This window comes from Poecilia mexicana, unplaced genomic scaffold (assembly GCF_051168715.1).
Source record: "Poecilia mexicana isolate PSO_F unplaced genomic scaffold, ASM5116871v1 scaffold_3, whole genome shotgun sequence".
NCBI lineage: Eukaryota > Metazoa > Chordata > Actinopteri > Cyprinodontiformes > Poeciliidae > Poecilia > Poecilia mexicana.
The window spans coordinates 445,671-466,068 of record NW_028263372.1 but is presented as its reverse complement, the minus strand read 5'-3'; the positions used below and the strand labels follow the sequence as shown (position 1 = coordinate 466,068).

At 42.6% G+C, this 20,398-nt stretch overlaps 1 pseudogene; it reads left to right on the top strand.

The window, feature by feature from the left end:
• The first annotated feature begins 19,219 nt into the window (after nucleotides 1–19,219).
• LOC148160063 (uncharacterized) lies at nucleotides 19,220–20,088 on the top strand (annotated as a pseudogene).
• Nucleotides 20,089–20,398: the final 310 nt, after the last annotated feature.

Below are 20,398 nucleotides of genomic sequence, written 5' to 3'. Positions count from 1 at the left end.
TCAGCATACGCAACAAGTTATGACAAAAATAAGTAATTAAATTGTCATAATATGACATAATATGATAACTAGATAGATATACATGCGTTGTCGTGGTTTCAAAGTGTGTTTAAAGCAGGTCTGGCTGCAGCTGGATGCCATACAACTGTTAATAACTGTTAATAATGATCTACGTCTTGATTCTATGTTGCTGATTAAATAAAATCATATGGTAATGACAGCGTATGCATGTCTGAGCTAAGCGTACGACTATCTGACAACGTAGGCTGATCTGACAGAAAACCGTGAGTTTGTGCTAAGCGTATGACGATCTGACCTGACAGAACACCCGTTCTTTGTTCTTGTAATGCTCTGTGTACACACTGCATCATTATTTTATTTTATTATGTACGTTAATATTTAAATTAACAAATAACTAAAACACAAGAACCAAAGAGCACGCAGAGCATGCACATTGCTCTTTGATTGTTTTTGTTCAAAGTGGCAGCTGTAATGTCTGCCATGGTGTCAGACTACCTGGCTTCATGTACTGGGATAGAGAGTGAAAACAGTCACAATGAGCGCCTTCTGTTTGGTTACTTCTTGCTTGTTGCTCCTTGGTCAGTGTTCGTAGTTGAGCGTTATTTACCATCAGGGCATTGCCTCAATTGCTATGTTTAATGGTGCAACAGTGGTGGCTTCTTATATGAGCAATATGGGCAAATGCCCAGGGCGTTATGTTTTTAGGGATGGCACGAGACCACACTTTTTAGCACATAAATGGAATATTTAATATTGGTAAAATGTATTAAGTATTTAATATCTAGGTGTTTTATGGTAATATGGATCTTTCAGATTATTTTGAGAAGCAATTTCGATCATATTTTACATTTTATTGTGTCATGTAGCGCGGGCCGCTGGTCTTGGTCTTGACTCGGTCTCGACTCCCCTCGGTCTTGGTCTTGACTTGGTCTCAGACCCCAAAAGTCTTGGTCTTGTCTCGGTCTCGATACACTCTGGTCTTGGTCTTGTCTTGGTCTCGGGTTGGGTGGTCTTGAACACAACACTGATATATATATATATATATATATATATATATATATATATATCAGTGACATGCCGTCAGGGGAGGCATCATGTCATGATGGAAAAATAATATAATAAAACCATTTATATTGCTATTTTCACCCTGTGGTTTGTACTATAAAGTATCTATTTTTTACTTAGGTTAACCAATTATGATGATTTTTTCTTCAAGATCGCTGGATTTTCGCATTTTCCCATTCAAATGCTCAGAAGTGAAGCCGGTGAAGCAGCAGGAAGTTGAGCCTCACCTGGGATTGCGCAACCTCTTGCTAACTGCACAGGCTGCCGTTCTATGGGAGTAAGTTCTTCCATGGCAATAAAATGGCTAAAAAACTTTAATATATGGACTGATTTTCCATAATTTAGCTTATGTATATAATGTACAGTGTTTTTTTTTTGTCACCAACTGTGTGTGTATCGTGTTTTGTGTGAGGAGGAGCGATCAGAAACGGCAGAGAACAGACTCCAGGAGAGGCAGGCAGTTCTCTTGCCTCATGGAAGGGGGCGCTCATGATCCCAGATACAGTGACTCCACAACTGCAGAGTAAGACACAGTGAGCTAGCCATGGAGCTAGCCACACAGTAAATAAGTAAAGTACAGCGATATATTTGTTTTCTCCTCTCTTCCGACGTAAACATGAAAGACTACATTTCTACACTTAAACAGTTTTCTAAAGTAGATTTTCATTTGAAGCAGGAGATGATAACTAAGGAAGACCAACACCAGAGCTGAAAGTTTTGCTTCGAGAGTTTGATTCTCAAACGGAGTAGAAAAGACATGCCGGGGATAGACTTGGCTTTGGATGAACGGATATTTTTGTGCAGAATTAGCGGTGCATGCATTTCATTGATAGATGAAGGTAAGACAGCATTAAGATGTTTTTTTAATGAAATGTGCGTTTTGTGGGCTACAGTTTGTATGTCTAAATAATTCAGTAAAGTAGAAGCGGTAGCTAATCTACCACAGCATTATTTATTTATTAAACATTAAGCCTAAAACGTACTACAAAAACCGACTGAATGTTCTGTGGTGTTAAATCCTAAAACATGAAGTGGCATTGTTGTCAGTTGCTATGGCAACGAGTCTGCGTAGCTTAACGAATACAGATCACTTTGCTGTGGATCATAGCACGAAATCAATATCTACATTTCTAAGTTTCACTTAGTTAACGCGGCTATGGATGACATGTAAATGATTAGTCTTTTTGCCCTCCAGCGTTGTATGCATGCGCGAAATTTCCGTACGTCCAATAATATGTGTGGTGTCTAAGTCATAAGTCAGTGCCTCACCAGCAATGAACCTCACCGCACGTCACTGATATATCTGATATATCAGTGACGTGCAGTCAGAGGAGGCAGATGAGGCAGAGCCTCACCTGTCATCATGGAAAAATAGAATATAATAATAAAATCATTTAGAAAGATATTTTCACACTGTGGTTTGTACTATAAAGTACCTGTTTTTAATTTAATTTAACCAAATCTGATGGGTTTTTTTCCTTCAAAAATCGCTGAATTTTCGCATTTTTCCATTCAAATGCTTGGAAGCGAAGCTGGTGAGGCAGCAGCAAGCTGAGCCTCACCTGGGATTGCGCAACCTCTGGCTAACTACACCGGTTGCTATTCTATGAGAGCATGCTCCTCCTGTCTGTACGTCGCCAATAAAATGGTTAAAACCATTTAATGTATGAACTGATTTTCCATAATTTAGCTTATGTACTTAATGTACTGTGTTTTTATTGTCACCAACTGTGTGTGTAACGTGTTTCGTGTGCTGAGGAGTGATCAGAAATGGCAGAGAACAGATTCGAGGTGAGGCAGGCAGTTCTCCTGCCTTATGGCAGGGGGCGCTCATGAACCCAGATATTGTGACTCCACAACTGCAGAGTAAGAGACGGTAATGGCGAGCTCATAGACATAATACAAGCATAGACGCCTCATGGACCGCTCTCGCCTATTGTCGCTGACGAGATTTAGGGCGGCCATCTTGGAGCGGTACACCACTCCACTCAGCGTTATGTGTTTAACAGGCACAATGACGTATCAGCGCATTTAATCGATCATAACACACTTTTTTGTTACTGGAAACAATATTCAAACATCTATCAAAGCTACATTTATAAACAATTGTATTTTTAAGTATGTTTTTAATACATAGTTCATCATATTTAAATATGCTTAGTGGCTATAACAATAGAACAGGATGGAATATTCTGATATCAATGTATGAAGAGCATATTACAAAGCACACAGCCGTTCATAATTTATTTAATAAATGGCACAAATAAATAATGATTAACAATGACACAAATAAATAATGATTAATACTGAATAATATATATTGAATACATGTGTATGTATGTGTGTACATACATATATGTAGATATGTATATGTTTTTCAGCCAACGAGTTCTAGCTTCAGAGTGATTCAGCAGCTGAGATTGAGTCCAAAATCCGATGTGAGATTCATCCGTGCTGCAGTGAATCCGTCTCTCTTTATAGATATCTCCCTCTTCTTACTCACATCGTGTCTTTAGGAAACTTTCAAAACAAAAACGGAAGATTTAGGATGTATCTTACTTTTGACAGAGTGAAAGAATATAAATAGTCTTTACCACCTGTGTAAACTTTGTTGGACACATAATGTTGGGGTTTTTATGATTCGTACAAAACCTGTAAAGAACCAGACACAAAACCAATGAGGGTTTATGGCTTCCTTTGCAAAGGGAGAGATCCACAACCTCCAATCCGCTCAGGATCAAAGATTGGTGAGCTCTACTCTCCTCTGCTTGGGAACTGGCTTTTATTGTGATGACCCTTTTCAGTAGAACAATGCTGAGATAACAAAACAGATCAACCCCATGAGTAGGAAATTACATTATAGATAACTGGTCAGAGTCAGTTAGGTAACTGAACACATGTAGATAAAACACTCAAATAAAATGATAAAACAATGATTAGTTTAACCCAACATTCCCCCCTGTTTAACATTTTATTTCCCAATATCAAGTAACGGAAGATCAGGAGCCCCCGTAAGTAATAAATTGTAAAGTAAAACAAAAACTTAGACACAAACTTCAAAACAGCTTCTGAGGAAACAACAAAACTGTAAATCATACATCAGTAGTACACTGCTTTTGCTTCACAAAACTTTAAGTGAAATACATCATAAAGGGTTACAGCTATGTGTTTTGTTCAAGTTTCTGAGCAAGAAACAAGGCAAGTGCAACCTTTTCTCCATCAGTCCAATGTGTGTGTTCTGGAGGAACATCAGTCCCCCAGACTGACTCATGAGGTTTAAAGTCCAATACCTCACGCTTCCGTTTTCCAGAAGATGTTGCGGCTGGTCGGTGGCTGATGATAGTGGTGCCGTCTGACACCCACACAGGTGCACAGCGACCTTGAAATTCGCCTGGTAGAAAGTCATAAAGTTTATGACCACAGAGCCACATTGCTCCAGGAGTTGAGAATCGAGGTATGGCAATATCGCTCGGACTGATACGTGACATCAGGAAGGTATTGCTGCAGGAGGAGGTGTTACCGAGTTTTGTACTGCTAACAACCGATCCTTGAGTCCAGCAGCAAGGATGTTTCATATCTGGTCGGCGTTCAGTCCAGAAAGTACGGGGAGTTGCGTTTCCCTCCCACGTCAGGGCCGCAGGGAATTCGTCACACCCCTAAAGATCTCCTCTGGAAACATTCCGCCTCTTCTGCTGTCATTGGTTCATAGATCAGAGTGGGCTGGTGTGAGCTGAGCGGAAGTCTGGAACAAGCGTAGCACCCTGCCTCTCCGGTGGAATTTTGTGCCAGGTAATGTAGGTAGGCTACCCACAGGTTACCACCGCCATCGTGGAGTTCATCTAGGTTTTGCAGCCAAGTAGTGATGTCATCATGGTGGAGCTGTAGAGTGTAGCACACAGAGACCACAGCACAACAGAGAACCCACCCAATGAAGGCTCCCATTGTTGCTAGGTTACAGAGACACCAGAGGCACCTGTTCTAAGGGGTGAGAGTCCTTTCTTCACTGAAGTTGAGACGAAACACCTCTATACAGTGTAACCCCTTTGTAATCAGACTTTGGACTTTGATCTCACCCTTAGGGCTCTAGCACTCTCTGCAGCTTACAGTGGCTCATGTGAATCCAGGAGGGTCTTTCTGCGATTTTAACAGCTGTTGGTGTTGTCAACAGAACTTGATAGGGTCCTTCCCATCGAGGACTGGCCCAGTTCTTTCTTTTGATGACCTTTATGTAGACCCAGTCTCCTGGTTTGATTTGTGGGTCCTCCTGTGAAGGAAGAGAATCAGAAGGCAGTAAATTTGCTTTTGACAGTTCTTTGTCTTTTAACATTTTTATCATGTAATCAGCCAATGTTTGTTCTTCATCAGCTTTTTCCAAATCTTTTCCGAAAAGAGGTAATCTGTATGATCTGCCATGAATGATTTCAAAAGGTGTTAACCCATCTATGTTGGACGTTATTCTCATATACAATTTCACCAAATCCAAACATTCAGGCCATGGTCTTCCTGAGGGTCCTGTTGACCAGAGAGCGGAGGGCAGAACAGAAAGGTCATGTTCGTCCTCCTGAGAAAGAAGTATTGATCAGGTTTGCAGGGGGAGAACAGAGGCTTTTCCTGCCAACACGAAGGGACAGGGTATTCTCCAAAGGTGGCAACGTGGGCTGAACTGCCATCCATCTGAGTTATCTTGGAAATCTGAACAGAATTTAGCATTTTGTAGCCTAAGGCCTGAGTGTTTCCAGGGATCATTTTCATTTTTACAGACCGAAATATGTGGAATTGGACCTCTGAACATGTCATCAACCTGATGGGGTAGGATTACTGTATAAGCTGAAAAACTTACTTTATCAGTGTACAGATAATCTGTTGCAATGTCAACTGTTGAAACCGTTAGAAATTTGTGAATATAATCCTCATCAGGATTGATTGCCATGGTCACATGGAGGTCTTGACTTGGCATCAAAGAATAGTTTTTAGTCAGGGGAGCCTGAGCTTCCTGAACTAGGTGTGTAGGCACAGAATAGAATGTCCTTTGAAAATAGCACAGCGTTATTAATTCTGTACGCTTGCATTCCATCAGGAGTTGGTGCTACTCCTATTCCAAGTTTAGTCATCAAGTCTCTGCCCAACAGGTTTATGGGGCATTTAGGAGACAATACAACAGAAGCATGTACGCTGTGACCAGACACTGGATCAGTAAAGGGAAGCGGTTTTGAAATTGATTCTCTATTGACTTGATCATCAGCAGAATGTACCCAAATAGAGTTTCTAGATGGTTGGGCTGCTTTTATTTTGTCCTTGAGCACTGTTTTACAGGCTCCTGTGTCACATAAAAATTCAACATCTGCTCCACCTACATTTAACACAATGTAAGGTTTTTCCCTCAGAGCCTTCAAAAAATCCCAAGCTGAGCAAATATCAATTGTCTCAGTAGGGTCTTCAGTGTCATTTTCCTGCTGATCTAGTCATGCAGAAAACGAGTCATTTTGTGATTGCTGGAACCGTGGGCGTCCTCTACCACGCCCTCTACCCCTTCCTATAAGAGGGCCTGAATATTGTGGACATTCTCTGCTCCAATGATCTGACTTTCCACAATTCCAACATGTATCAGGATTGTTAAAGGGCCTAGGTTGGAAAGAAGGATTAAACCTTCCTCTTCCTCGACCTCTTCCTCTGGAGTTTCCTCCTTGAAAATAAATGTCTGAATCATTAAAATCAGTTTGGAAAAAAGTGTCTGACTTTGGTGATTTTTTCTTTACTATTTGTTCAGCATGTCTCGACCACGCCATTATATCCGAGACTGATTTTGTTTCATAACCCACACAGTGTTTCTTTACCCACTGTGAGAGTTGTGGGAGTATTGCATTCAGAAGTGCAGTTTTCAATTGTTGTTGATAAGCACCCTCTGCGTCTTCATTATAGGGGATGCCACTATGAATCTTGAATTGTTGTTCAAACCTGACCCTAAAATCATCAACCGATTCTTCAGGTTTTTGTTTTACTGCAGTCAATTTGTCATAATTTGCTCTTTGAAAACTATAAGGGTGTTTTGAAACCATGTATTTTTCATCTCCTTGTGGTTTATAACCCTTTCCTTGTTTATTTCCCATATTGCTCTAGTACTCTGTGTTGATTTTCAAAAAGGCTTTAAAAAGTTATGTGTGTGTTCTCTCAACAGAGGATTGCTATACTGTGAGCCCCGATTGTCCCCTGAAAGACAGGCTTCTAGGCTGAGTCTATTTCTCAGTCCGGTCTTTCACTTAGACTTCTAATGCCGAGGACAGAACGAGTTTTAAATCCTCAGTTGATTTTACACCAGTCATTCACTCATTCATACAAAGACAGAATTTTAGGACCAGGGACTCTAACCCAGAATTTAAGTTGGATGTTGTCAACTAGGGACTCTAACCCAGAATTTAAGTTGAACGACGCCAACTAGGGACTCTAACCCAGAATTTAAGTTGAACGATGTCAACTAGGGACTCTAACCCAGAATTTAAGTTGAACGATGTCAACTAGGGACTCTAACCCGGAATTTAAGTTGAACGACGTCAACTAGGGACTCTAACCCAGAATTTAAGTTGCTTTTTAGTATCGGCTGTTTCATAAGAAAAGCTTCTACTCACTCAATTGGCGTGTCGGTTTGATCAGGTCGGATCCCGTCAATCGGCCGCTGACAGACGAGGGGAGACCTATTTCACCGGCCCAGCGGAGAATTTACTCCCCGGGACTTTTGTTCGGGTCGTGATGACTCCGGCAGTGCACTGGCTTCGGTGTGTCGTCCTCAGTCTGCCAACGGTCGGTATGTTGGGATCCGGGTCACGGCACCAAGTTGTTGGGGTTTTTATGATTCGTACAAAACCTGTAAAGAACCAGACACAAAACCAATGAGGGTTTATGGCTTCCTTTGCAAAGGGAGAGATCCACAACCTCCAATCCGCTCAGGATCAAAGATTGGTGAGCTCTACTCTCCTCTGCTTGGGAACTGGCTTTTATTGTGATGACCCTTTTCAGTAGAACAATGCTGAGATAACAAAACAGATCAACCCCATGAGTAGGAAATTACATTATAGATAACTGGTCAGAGTCAGTTAGGTAACTGAACACATGTAGATAAAACACTCAAATAAAATGATAAAACAATGATTAGTTTAACCCAACACATAATATAAGTTTTATAATATGTGTTATATTGTTTCATTTCTAATATAGGCCCTTGTGTCAGATAATCTAAGTCAATGTTAGAGAATAATTAATTTTTTTAGATTTACGGAATCTCAGTTAGCCTTCATAGCGGGGCTGAACCCGTATTACACCAAGCACTGTAGCAAATATTAGCTGGTATCTCGCCGGTGGACATAAATACAGTAAAGTAATATTCTAATCACAATATATACACAATAATATGTCCATCTTACTTGTGAAATGTTGTCTGTGGAGCCCTCACAACAATAGTCCATTGATCCGAACAACAATATCCCTCAGTGCTGAGACATCTTCTGCTGTTTTGATTGAGCAAAGTAGGAGGGTATACCGCTCCAAGATGGCCGCCATATTTCCTGCGCCGGAGCGGCCAATGCGGGGTCTACTCTTATATTATGTCTATGGGCGAGCTAGCCATACAGTAGCTGCGCTGATACAGAGAGCGAGAAAGACGTGGTTTTGAGTTGTACTTTAACGGTTTCTCCCATTGCTTTTAAGCACAGCACAAAATTAGTAATATCTACATTTCTAAGTTTCATTGAGATAACGGAATTATTCTGCGGCGGCGGCGCGGCTGAGCATCACATGTTAAAGAATAGTCTTTTTGCCCTCCAGGATTGTACACATGCGTGAAATTTCCTTATGTAAACAATGACATGCAGGGTCTAGATTTGTAAATCCGATTATAATTTTAGTTGGTGCCTCACCAGCTATGAACCTCACCGCACGTAACAGGGTTAGCGAAACAGCCGTGAGAATGTATATTTGCAGAATGACTGCTGCAGAAATGCAAGAAAAAGTAGAGAAAAGCACAAGTAGTTGAAGAAAGGAGAAGAAATAGAAAGAGTTGAAACAGTTGAGCAGTGAAACGTAGTAAACAACATAAATTAGCAGAAACGGAAATCAGTACAAAACCAGAAATAGTTGAAACAATTAAACAGTGAAACAGCAAACAGCAAGAAGCATAAGTTAGCAGAAGCAGGAAAAACCAGAAATATTTGAAGCAGTGAAAGATGGCAAAACTATAAGCATAAAGGAGCAGAAGAGGCAGAACAGTTTGATATATGAATTGCTAAAATTGATTAAAGATTGCAGAAGACCTTAAAAGATAGGAAAACCAGTAGAAGTAGAAGGCATACAGAAAAGTAGACAAGCAGGATGCAATAGAAAGAGATAAAAACAGAGCACAAGAGAAAAATACATTGAAAGAATAGGAGAAAGTGTGACATGGCTGTACTCCAGAGGAGTTTGACAGAAAACAATAAGACCTGTACCAATAATAGTAATAATTCCATAAAGTAGACACACATGGCTACATTTTAATGCATAAATTATTTCTCTACAGTGAAATATGTATGAACAACATCATTTTGTTAGTCAAAAAGCAGAAAAAGTTCAAAAATGGCAGTTACTAGAGTGTACACTCTAGCAACTGACATCAGTTAGTGAATTCCGCCATGTATTTCAATGGGGCAAAAATTTGCACAAAAGGGCAATTATTTCAAAAAGTGCAGTAGTGAAGTTTACCAAAAGATATAGCAGAAATCTCCAGAAGAAGCTGAACGTTTTGATATATGAATTAGTACAATTAGTGAAAGATATAAGTAGTTAAGCGCAGTAAAACGTACGGAATATTGAATAATAATAAAGGGAAAATTAAACACTAGTAGTGAGAATACATTGAATGCATTCTCACTGATAAACTAAATTATATTACATTTAACTGAATTAAATTGTCAAGTTACATGTTTGTTGTCAAACCAATGAGATGACTAATGTGGCTCACTATGCCTCATGCTGGCCACAAACTGACTTTTTTCTCTCTGACATGACAAGACTGACATCCTATTCTGGACATAAAATAGTATTAAGTGTTTCATGCATATGATTGAATTCGTTTCTTTTTTTTTAATTGAGTATTTTTATGATAAGAAAATTGCCACATTTTAAAAATCTTTTTAGGACTTTTTTTCTCCAACTATCTCTACTGTAGTCCTGGGAAATAAGCTGTTCTTCTGATACAAATGTGGAGGAAATGTACCAAATATGTAAAACCTGTTTGATTAATAATCAACTATTGTCCAAATAAAAAAAATATTTTTCTCCCTATACATTGAAGAGAGAATGTAAGCAGAAACTTTTGTGAATGGCCCAGGTCTCAGCCCACATATCTTCCTGATTGGTTGACCTCTCAGCCAATGAGGAGCTCCCACTCCAGCTTCATTCATGAAAAGCCAGGCTGGAGGAAGAATGGAGTGGGGGAGCAGGTGAGGGAGGATGTGAGTGCTGCTGAGTGCTTCTTTCTCACTGCGTATCACAACACTTACTCTTCCAGATGACTCTACACAGAACAAAGTGTTTGTAAGTCTGATGTTGAACTGTCTTACCGTTTCCTTTCCCGAAAAATTCATTTCAGAGCTACAGTGTTAAAGCTGTTTCAATCACGCATCATCTTAATGACACCCTCACCCCTCATTCATCCAAATCACACAGTGATCACTAGGGTCACTCAGACAGAGGTCTTGCGGTTCTCAAAAAATACTATTTAATGACTTATGAAATACATGAATATCAAAATATGCAAACCTTTGCTGTTAGAATAATTGTTGCATCACACAGGGTACCAATGCAATGATAAGGATGCATGTCTTGTAATATCCGCTGTCAGCATAATAGTTTAACTTAAAAAATCGATCACACAGCAGTGTTTTAATTATTTTTTCTTTAAAGCAAAGGAGTTGTTGGTTCAGTTATATCTCAAAGGTTTTCATGTCTTCAAAGAATTCCATGTGGTTTATCTCACAGGATAATTAAACTGGAACCATGAATGTTTAGTTCACTTTTGTTCACTGCCAAGAAAACTAAAAATGAGCAATGACCTTATCTCCACACCACAATCCTCTCACACTGATTGCATGTTTATTATTGTCCGTGTCTGTTTATACACTGCTGACTGTATAGGCACTTTTCTATGCTTCTTTTCTTTTCCTTTCCTTTTTATCCTGTCTTTTTCCATTCTTGTGCAGGGCGTTTTCTTACAGCCATCCGGTCCATAGTTTCTTGCCCCCCACCCTCCCTTGTGCTGTGTGTGTGTGAGGTTGTGTCTGTTTCAGCTCTTGCTCCTGCAGATTGCTTTGGTCTCAACAATGTGTTGTTGGTAATGTGCCAGAAGTGACTCATTGTCTCAGCCTCATATAAACAGAAAACCAGGCTGCTTGAGTTTCCTGCTGGTGGCGGATATGGAATCTGTATGCTGACAAGATAACGGGATGGGACAGATTCTCTCTGTTAGTTCCTGATAAATGTTTTTGCTATGTGCCACCTTCATTAATTAAATCAGAACTCAATAATTCTAACATAATCAAGCTTAATTTTATATATATATATATATATATATATATATATATATATATATATATATATATATATATATATATATATATATAGTACAGAAGAAGCTGACTTCACATTTCCTGACTATTTTCCACATAATGATGAAGTGTGATTCCGATTCCCAGAGGTCCCTGAAATGGGATCACGCTGGTAACTACTTGTCTGCCAAGGTAACAGACATGCCAGTGATGTGTGTGAGGTTTATACTGAGGCCCGGGATGTAAAAACACAAAGTAGAATCTCATATATTTTTACCTTAATTAAAATTTTTTGTTTAAAAGCTTTTTATTATGTTTTTGTCAATTCCAAGAAGAAAAACAAATAAGAATATTTAATGTAAGATCAAATTAGATTTTTGATTATTCTCTATATATATATCAATGCAGCACTGTACTTTCCGTCTCATCTTATGCATTTTTCCTGCATATTTACAGTTGATCAGAAAGATTAAATATGTTATACACATTTATTAAATATATTAAACAGCCTGTCGAACGCCAGCATGTGGAATTAAACATGTATATTGGTGGAATAAAGAGAGACAGTAATGGGCATGCACCAGCTTACTGCTTCATTCTGTGTCTGACACAGCGCCACCAGAGGTGAGGGACAGAGCTGCCTCACCTCTTCCTCATTCATTAAACAGATTTATAGAACAATGAAGTGAACAAACAAACTGATTTTCTATTCTCATCATTAGTACCTATTTTACTTGTTATGATGACAGGTGAGGCACTGGGACATATCTTCACCCAAGTTCTCAAACTCTATGGAAAAAATCTTCTCACAATTCTTCTTTCATTGCCAGCAATATCTTCAGTCCAGTCTCACAGATCCCCCCGCATGCTCTGCCCCCGAACACGGTGTATGGAGGTGTAGCTGTCTGAATGTTATAGTCCCGATTGCTTTCTGACAACATTCTCCATGCCCCACTGCCCTAAAAAGCCCCATTGATGTCTAAGGTATTGAAATGTTGGTGAAGGAAGGAGCAAAATAAACCCCCTGGTGAGCCCCCTGGTTTGCTCATTCCACATCCACACCCAGGTGTTGTGTGGTGTTAGACAGGAAGACCCGTATATGTCATCAGTACCAACACAGGTTGTGTCTGAAGGGTACCAGCCTGCTTTTTGCTAATAGAAGTAAAAGTTTTTGAGGATGTCAAGAGGACACATTTTACAAGAAAAATGTTGGTATAGTTTGTCAGATAAACTCTTTGAGCGACAAGTAGATCCTTGTCCTTCATACCTTCTGGACAGAAGGTATTGAAGGTAGGCTGAAAAAAACAACAACTCAACAACATTGAACAGTCTCAGGGTCTGGTCCCTTAATGTTTTTTAGGCAAAGAAGATTGTGGAGCTTCTAAAAGGATGGCGGGGTAAGGCCTCACCCCACCTTCCTCCTCATCCTCTCTGTACAAGCTACCCAAGCCTGAGTGACCTCCAAACTAAACTATCAGAATGTCCCAAGCAGCCATGGGGGGGCTATTGTTCTTTAAAGTAGGTCAAAGCCTGTTGCTATCACAATCAATTTGCAATGATTTGAGAACAGTGGGGCTGTAGACAGGGAGACACTGGCTACAGAGCCGATCAAACTTGTTGATATAAGCTGATGGAACAGGAACTAATGATGGTATTCTTTCAATTTCATCAGTCCTTTTCTTATTCTCTTCTCAAAAAACTTGTTCTGTCTCTGTACTCTTGTCGACATTGTTCTTCCCACCACCCCTTTTTCTTTACCCTCACGCTCTTTCTTCTCCTCTGCTTTTCTATAGTGTAATTAGTCAAGTGGAACATATGGGGCATGATATTACATAACCCAACAGCAGCTGCAGCTAGAACCAGGAAAATTCAAATCTGGGGCTGCATTTCTTTGGCACAGGAGGTATAAAGCATTTAGCTGTGTCATGGCAAACTTTCTGGATTCCGTGTCTCAAGAAGAAACGCTAAGAGCAATAACCTGCGGGTGCTGGCCTCTTCCTTTCTTTAACCTAACAATGAATCCATCACGGGGGCCCACTATCACAGACTCCTGTTTCTCCACTTCAGAGCATTATAGCTTCTACACTTTGAAGTTTCATTTGTTTGAAAATGATCTAATATTTAGGTCACTTTCAAATAGTGTTTCATTGCCAGTATTATTTCAGTTGTTTTTGGTCATAAGATTATAAACTACTAAAAAATGTACAATTATGTAAAGTCATGGCCCTATTTTAGCTACTGTAAAATACTATAATATGTATTTACGGAATGGTGAAGATCTGTGTGTATGTAAGATTGTACCTGCATTTTTACAACAGATTCCATGGGGTTTGGAGATACGGTTAAATTAAATGTCCATGTTTAAAGGTTCTTACTAAACCCCAATAGTTTAATCTTTCAATAATTTTCTGTTTGCTTATGAAACCAGTCTCTCTGGCCAGCTTCAACCTGTGCAATATTTTTATATCTCTTACAATCACTTCTCACTTCTTACTTACAATCTTCCCACAATTCAAGATTTTTTATTAAAAAAAAAAATCTTGAATTTTTATTAAAAACATCTTGAATTGTTTGGTCTGGTCTAGTTCAGCATGGCAGGTTCAACACCAGTGAATTGTCAACTCTCTTGAGCAAAATTGACAATTATCAAACCATTCCAGAAAAAAAAGATCATGTCAATGGAATTTACCTTATTATTATTATCATTAATATTAACTCCCACATGAGGGAGTTTAACAAAGCCTTGTCCCCCAGGCTTTTTTGAAGCCTGGTTTCAAGAAACCCAGGCTTCACCAATGATGGTGAATAAACGGTTCTCCTGGAGCGGTGAGTTGCTTCTCAAAAATTAGCACATAAAGCAGCGTCTGCACATTTGAAGGTGGTTTAACTTGAAAATGAAAGTGTACCTGCTGCCTTGAAAAAGCAATTTAAGGGTGTTTTCACACCGGATAGTCCGGTAGACTAAGTTCAATTGGGGACTAAAATTGCAACATTTGTTACATTTTTAGAACTGTAGTTCACATTCACACCACACTGTGTCAAACGACCCAAACTAACTGAAAAACCTGTTCCCCCATCGCCGGTAGTGGCACAGCACCAAGAGGTACTGAAGGGATCGACACAAAACCTCTGAAGAAGACCAGCACAACTTCCTTCTTCACAAAAAGTTAACAAAATCAGTGTGGCGTCAGACGTTAGCGGTTGTAGGATTTCTTCATTGATACATTACTGGTTTGGACATTGAGTGTTATCATTTTAAGAAATCAGTTCTTAAAGTTCCATTAAAAAAAGAAATTTAAAAAATGATAATCAATATAATATTTTTGATTTATTACTCTAGCCGTGTATCCAAATTTTATATGTTTATTGAATGTAAAAATGTATTTTTTTTTCTTGTTGTTTTGTTTTGGTTCTTAATAATTCTAATGTCTAAATATAACAATATTTTAAATGGAAATGACTGCAGTCTCCTTCTGGTGGCGTACGTGACAAATTCCAGGCTTTAGCTACGTCTCCATAGTAATGGACTCATGAGCCAATAGCTCTTTAGTGTCTGGTTTGAATGTCAAACTGAACTCAATACATAAGTTCTATTTCGTATAGGCTTCGCCCTTTAAGGCTATCGCTAGTGGGTTTATACCTCGCGCAGCGCAGCACTGATAAAAGCTTAGTCCACACCCACCTACTGGGTGGGACCCATCCCGGTCTGTATAAATAACAGTCAGACCGGACAAACGGCTCCCTCTTTTTCTTCAGCGTAAGATAGCACTGTTTGAAGAGCGAACGTCCATTTTGTCCATCTTGTCAGACAGGGTACATCAAGTCCTTTGATGGGCACCGGATCTTTGAAGGATGCCTGGGTCGCCAGCACGCCGACCTCGCCCTGATGCCTCAGCCCTCTTGCCGCTCCTGTGCTCTCCTCCCGCTGGAAGAGGGGAGCCGGAGCTAGCCTTTTCTAGACTGGCGCTAGGTGGGGCTCCTGGTCCACCGAGTTCGGTCGCTGCTCTTGGGAGATGCTAGCTGCGCTGAGCGGGATGCTAGCTACGCTAAGAGTTTATCGGATAATCCCACTGGCAGAGAGGACGACAGCAATGAGCAGCTGCGGTTCAGATGTTGCTTCCCAGCTGGGAAGCACCATGGTGGAAGAGAGGCAGCTGAGTGGATACTCAGTCAACCCCGAGCTCCGTATGTCTGACTCAACCCCGCTCCTAGCTGTGGGCTCGCTCCTCCTCGAGCTACCTAGCTTGATCGAGGAGCCGGCTAGTGCTAAGGGGCTTCCCATCCCCCAACCTTCTCCGCCACGTTCAAATGACCTGGCGGGACGATTTAGCTCCGCCCTGAATCACCGTCCAGACCCCATCTGGCCTCAGTTATGTACTGGCTTACATAACTGAGGCAGCGGCTGAGCCTGCGAAGCTGAGGGCGCCTGTCTCCACTTATGCGCCTATCACCAGGGTGAAAGGGTTCACGGAGCTGAGTTTTCCCTCTGTTACCTCTCTGGATCCGGGCCTTGCTGACGTGTTTGGGGCCAGGATGTCAGGATTAGTCCAGCGGCCTGCGCCCTTTCTAAGCACGAATCTGCGCGATCATCTGATTACAAGGTTATCTGACTGGGTCCTCCAGTTCCCTCCACAGTTACTGCAGCCTTTCCGGTTCCGTTACGCCACCCTCCTCCACCTCTCTGCAGTTCTTCCCGGTGTGACAGCCAGCGACCCAGCGTCTTCCCAGAGGATGTCAGCCCAAACCATCTGGACCAGCAAAGCGCAGGGACCACGGAGAAGGCAAGCTAGGAAATGACTAGCTGGGAGGAATGTGTGTGATGTGAAATGTTTTGAAATAAAACACAAACATATCGCTGAGAGTAAAATCCCTGCAGGTTCCAGCTCTGTCAGATCAGCTGATCTCACAGCAGCTTCCTCGCACACATTCCCCACACACAGCGAGCCGACAGCGTCTAGACAACTGTTTAGGAGTCACCGCAGCTCTGCAGTTTCTACACAGAATTTTTCTGTCTCAGTGGATAAGTCTGCCTCTTCTGAGCAGTCTGTATCTGAGAGCACGTTTTGTGAACAGTCAAAGCCTACTGTGATTCTGGCTGCAGCTTCGCACTCATCTGACTTTGTGAGTGGCGACTGTCATCTGTCCGGCAGCGGTCTGCGCCGAAATGGCGTCTTAAGCACCCTGACTCCTCTTCAGGAAGAGGGCGGGTTCGTCGTCAGCCTGACATGAACGCGGCCGCGGCATGGAGGTTAATAACCAGCCCTTTCTGGCCCCCATAAGTCCCCCGGAGAATCTCCGAGGCAGGGGATGGCGGTAGGCGCTCTGACTTGGTTGGAGTTCATGCGAACCACAGCACCTCACATGAATGCAAGCCTGCTTTCAGAACATTATTCAGAGTGGCGGCGAGCATGCTCCTTGGACAGGTGGATGGATCGGCTAATCAGCAGGGGTACATGCTACAGTTTGGAGGCAGGCCTCCATCTTTCATGGGGATCATAGAGAGGCTTCTAGAGGAAGCCGCCATTCAGACCCAGAAGCTGGCAACACATCTGCTGAGCCTGGGATTTTCCATCAACTGGAAAAAGAGTTTGGCTGTTTCGTCCCAGATGATCATTGCTCTCGCCCCGCGCACGTTTTCTAAATGTGTGGAAACAGCGCTGCAGCCACTGTACGTGGCAGGGATGAGAGTCCTCTTCTATCTGGACGACCTGCTTTTACTGGCTCGGTCCAAAGAGGAACAGATCACATCTGCTGAGTCTGGGATTTTCCATCAACTGGGAAAAGAGTTTGGCTATTTCGTCCCAGATGATCGTTTATCTGGGAGTGGAGCTGAACTCAGTTATGATGAGAGCTGAGAATTGAGGCTCTGTCAGCGCAGCTCCGCCGTGTCAGGCCTCGCAGCGTAGCCGCAGCTCTGTCAGTCACGCGGCTGCTGGGGATGAGGTCAGCGGTTCACGTGGTGATTCCACTGGGTTTGTTACATATGAGACGCCTTCAGAGATGGTTCGCTCGCCTGCGCATAGATCCTGTGCGCAAGAAGAGGCACATGATCTCTGTTCCTCCTTCAGTGGGAGTCGATCTGACTCGATGGGGATGCCCCACCATTCTGGCAGAGGGAGTTCCCCTCAGCAGACCTACATCACACCAATCGGTGTTCACAGACGCATCCCTGTCGGGATGAGGAGGAACGTGTCTGTCTCAGGTGGTTGGAGTACAGTGGCCAGATGACATGACTCTTCATATAAACATGCTGGAGCTCTTCACGGTGCTGAAGGTGACTTAGCACTTTGCTCCTCTGCTGAACAGTCAACACGTTCTGATCCACACAGACAACAGAGTGGTGGCAGCCTACGTAAATCGCCAGGGAGGCGTGCGCTCCACTCGGCTGTTAAACATCGCCAGACAGCTGCTGTGCTGGGCGCATGTAAACCAGCTCTCAATCAGAGTGGTGTACATCCCCACCGCAAGCCCAGCGGCATTGAGGGACATTGCCCGCCCACAGAGTCTGCCATGCCCCCCTCCTGGACTGGAAGCTGTTTGTTGTTTCTACCTTAGAGTGGTCAACTCTCTGTGATTTCAATATCAGTTTGATACAGTAGGGGCTTCCACACTTCCCATATCTGTGTCCTCTGTCACTTTTATCAGTAATTAAAACTGTTTAATCTGCTGTCAACATGCCGTGACCTGTTTTTCCGAGCCGCCTTCAAGCGCAACATGAGCGCTAAGATGCTCGTGCTGGGTTTACACGACAGCGATGGAGACCTGCTGCTGTGCAGAGCTGCGCAGGAGCTGCTAGACCAGGGGTGGGCAACTCCAGGCCTCAAGGGCTGGACTCTTGAAACTTTAAGATGTGTCTCAACTTCAACACACCTGAGTCAAATAATGAGGTAGCAGGACTCTGGAGAACCTGACTGCACTTTGGAGGTGATTCAGCTATTGGATTCAAGTGTGTTGGACCAGGGAGACATCTAAGAGTTGCAGGACACCGGACCCCCAGTTCCAGGATTGCCCACCCCTGTGCTAGACTCATGACAGCAAACCAGCATAACGCAAAGAAATTTGCACAGTTTTTCCCCCAACTAACTGACTGACTTGAGTAATGCTGTTGGATGCAGGTGATGTTAGCTAAAAGATGACTAGCTAATATCAATACAGCACCTTAAGCTTGCTAACATGTAGCCTGTAGGCTACTGATGTTGTCTATGTTCAGCTACGTCGATTCATTTTTCCCCCCCAAAATAAGTTGATGCCCCATCCTGTTAAACTCATCTGGAGCCAGGGCTGCCCCAGCGTCTTGAACAGAGGAGCAGACATTATGTCTTGGGGCAGTCTTTTATGTGTTCCCCCCAGTTCCATTGATTCCGCGGCTCCTGGACAGAGTTCAGGAGGAACAGCTGTCAGTAATCCTGGCACCTGAGCGCAAGAACGCGCCGTGGTTTCCCAGTCTGCAGCAGTTGGTCGACCGTGGAAGCTGCCATGGAGAGAGGATGCACTCTCCCAGGCCAGGGGAGCGATCAGGAGCCACCCAGAAATAGGCCAGCGTCTCTGGGTCTGGCGGCTGAATGGGAGCACCTAGAGAGGCTCGGTCTCCCTCAGGGTGTGGTGCACACCATTCAGTGCACACGAGCCGCTTCTACCACAGCTTCATATGCTTCGAAGTGGTCAGCCTTTTCAACGCTGGTGCGCAGGCGAGAGGGTGGAGCCCATTTCATGTCCTTTAGATTGCATGCTGTCATTTCTCCAGCAGCTGATGGACAGAAACTTAGCTTTCAGCACCATTAAAATGTATGCTGCAGCTATTTCCTCCTGCCATGAGGGTTTTTGGTGATAGAACGGTCTTCAACCACCCGCTGATGAAGCGGTTTCTGAGAGGTGTACTCAGAAGCAGACCGGTGTCATGCCCACTTGCTCCTCCATGAGATTTAACACTGGTCCTGCACACTCTGGTTGAAGCTCCATTTGAGCCTTTTGCCCAGGCTCCTCTTAAGTTCCTGTCTTTTAAAACTGCTCTGCTGTTGGCCCTTATGTCTGCAAAGAGAGTGAGCCATTTTTCCGCTCTCTCTGTTGCTCCTTCTTGTCTTGGAATACGAGTTGGTGGCAGCTCAGCTGTGCTGCATCCCAACCCTGCTTTTACTCCTCAAAGTATCACAAGCTCGTTCAGATCAAGAGAGATATCTTTGGAGGGATCTTATCCCCCTCCTCATAAATCTGAGACAGAAGCTGCTTCTCATCTTTTCTGCCCCGTGCGCGCTCTCTGTGTCAATCTCAGCATCTGTTCGTGCATTACAGAGATAACTCAGTGGGGCGTCCTCTGTCTGCTCAGCGTCTTTCTCACTGCTTGTGTGAGGCCATCTCACAGGTTTACACTTCTTCTGGATTGGATCCTCCAGAGAATAATTATTTTTGTCACGTTTATTTACAAAGCATTTGAGAACAACATGGTTGTCCAAAGTGCTGTATAATAAGTTACCTGTTCTGTTCATCGTTACACTGTTACAGTTCGTAACATTCGTTGTTCATGTTCACAGCAGCAGGTCTGTTTGTCTCAATCTTTCTGACCAGATGTTATTCTCATCTCTGGTCTTCTGCTGTATGGGAAGTCAGGAGTGCGTAATTACGCACTCTAGGTTGAGACTGTTTTTTGTTATATGCGAGCAGATGCTTCATGGTGGTGGTCTGGATGTACCCAATGAGGCATAGACTCATTGCTACGCCGTTAACCCACTAGCGATAGCCTTACA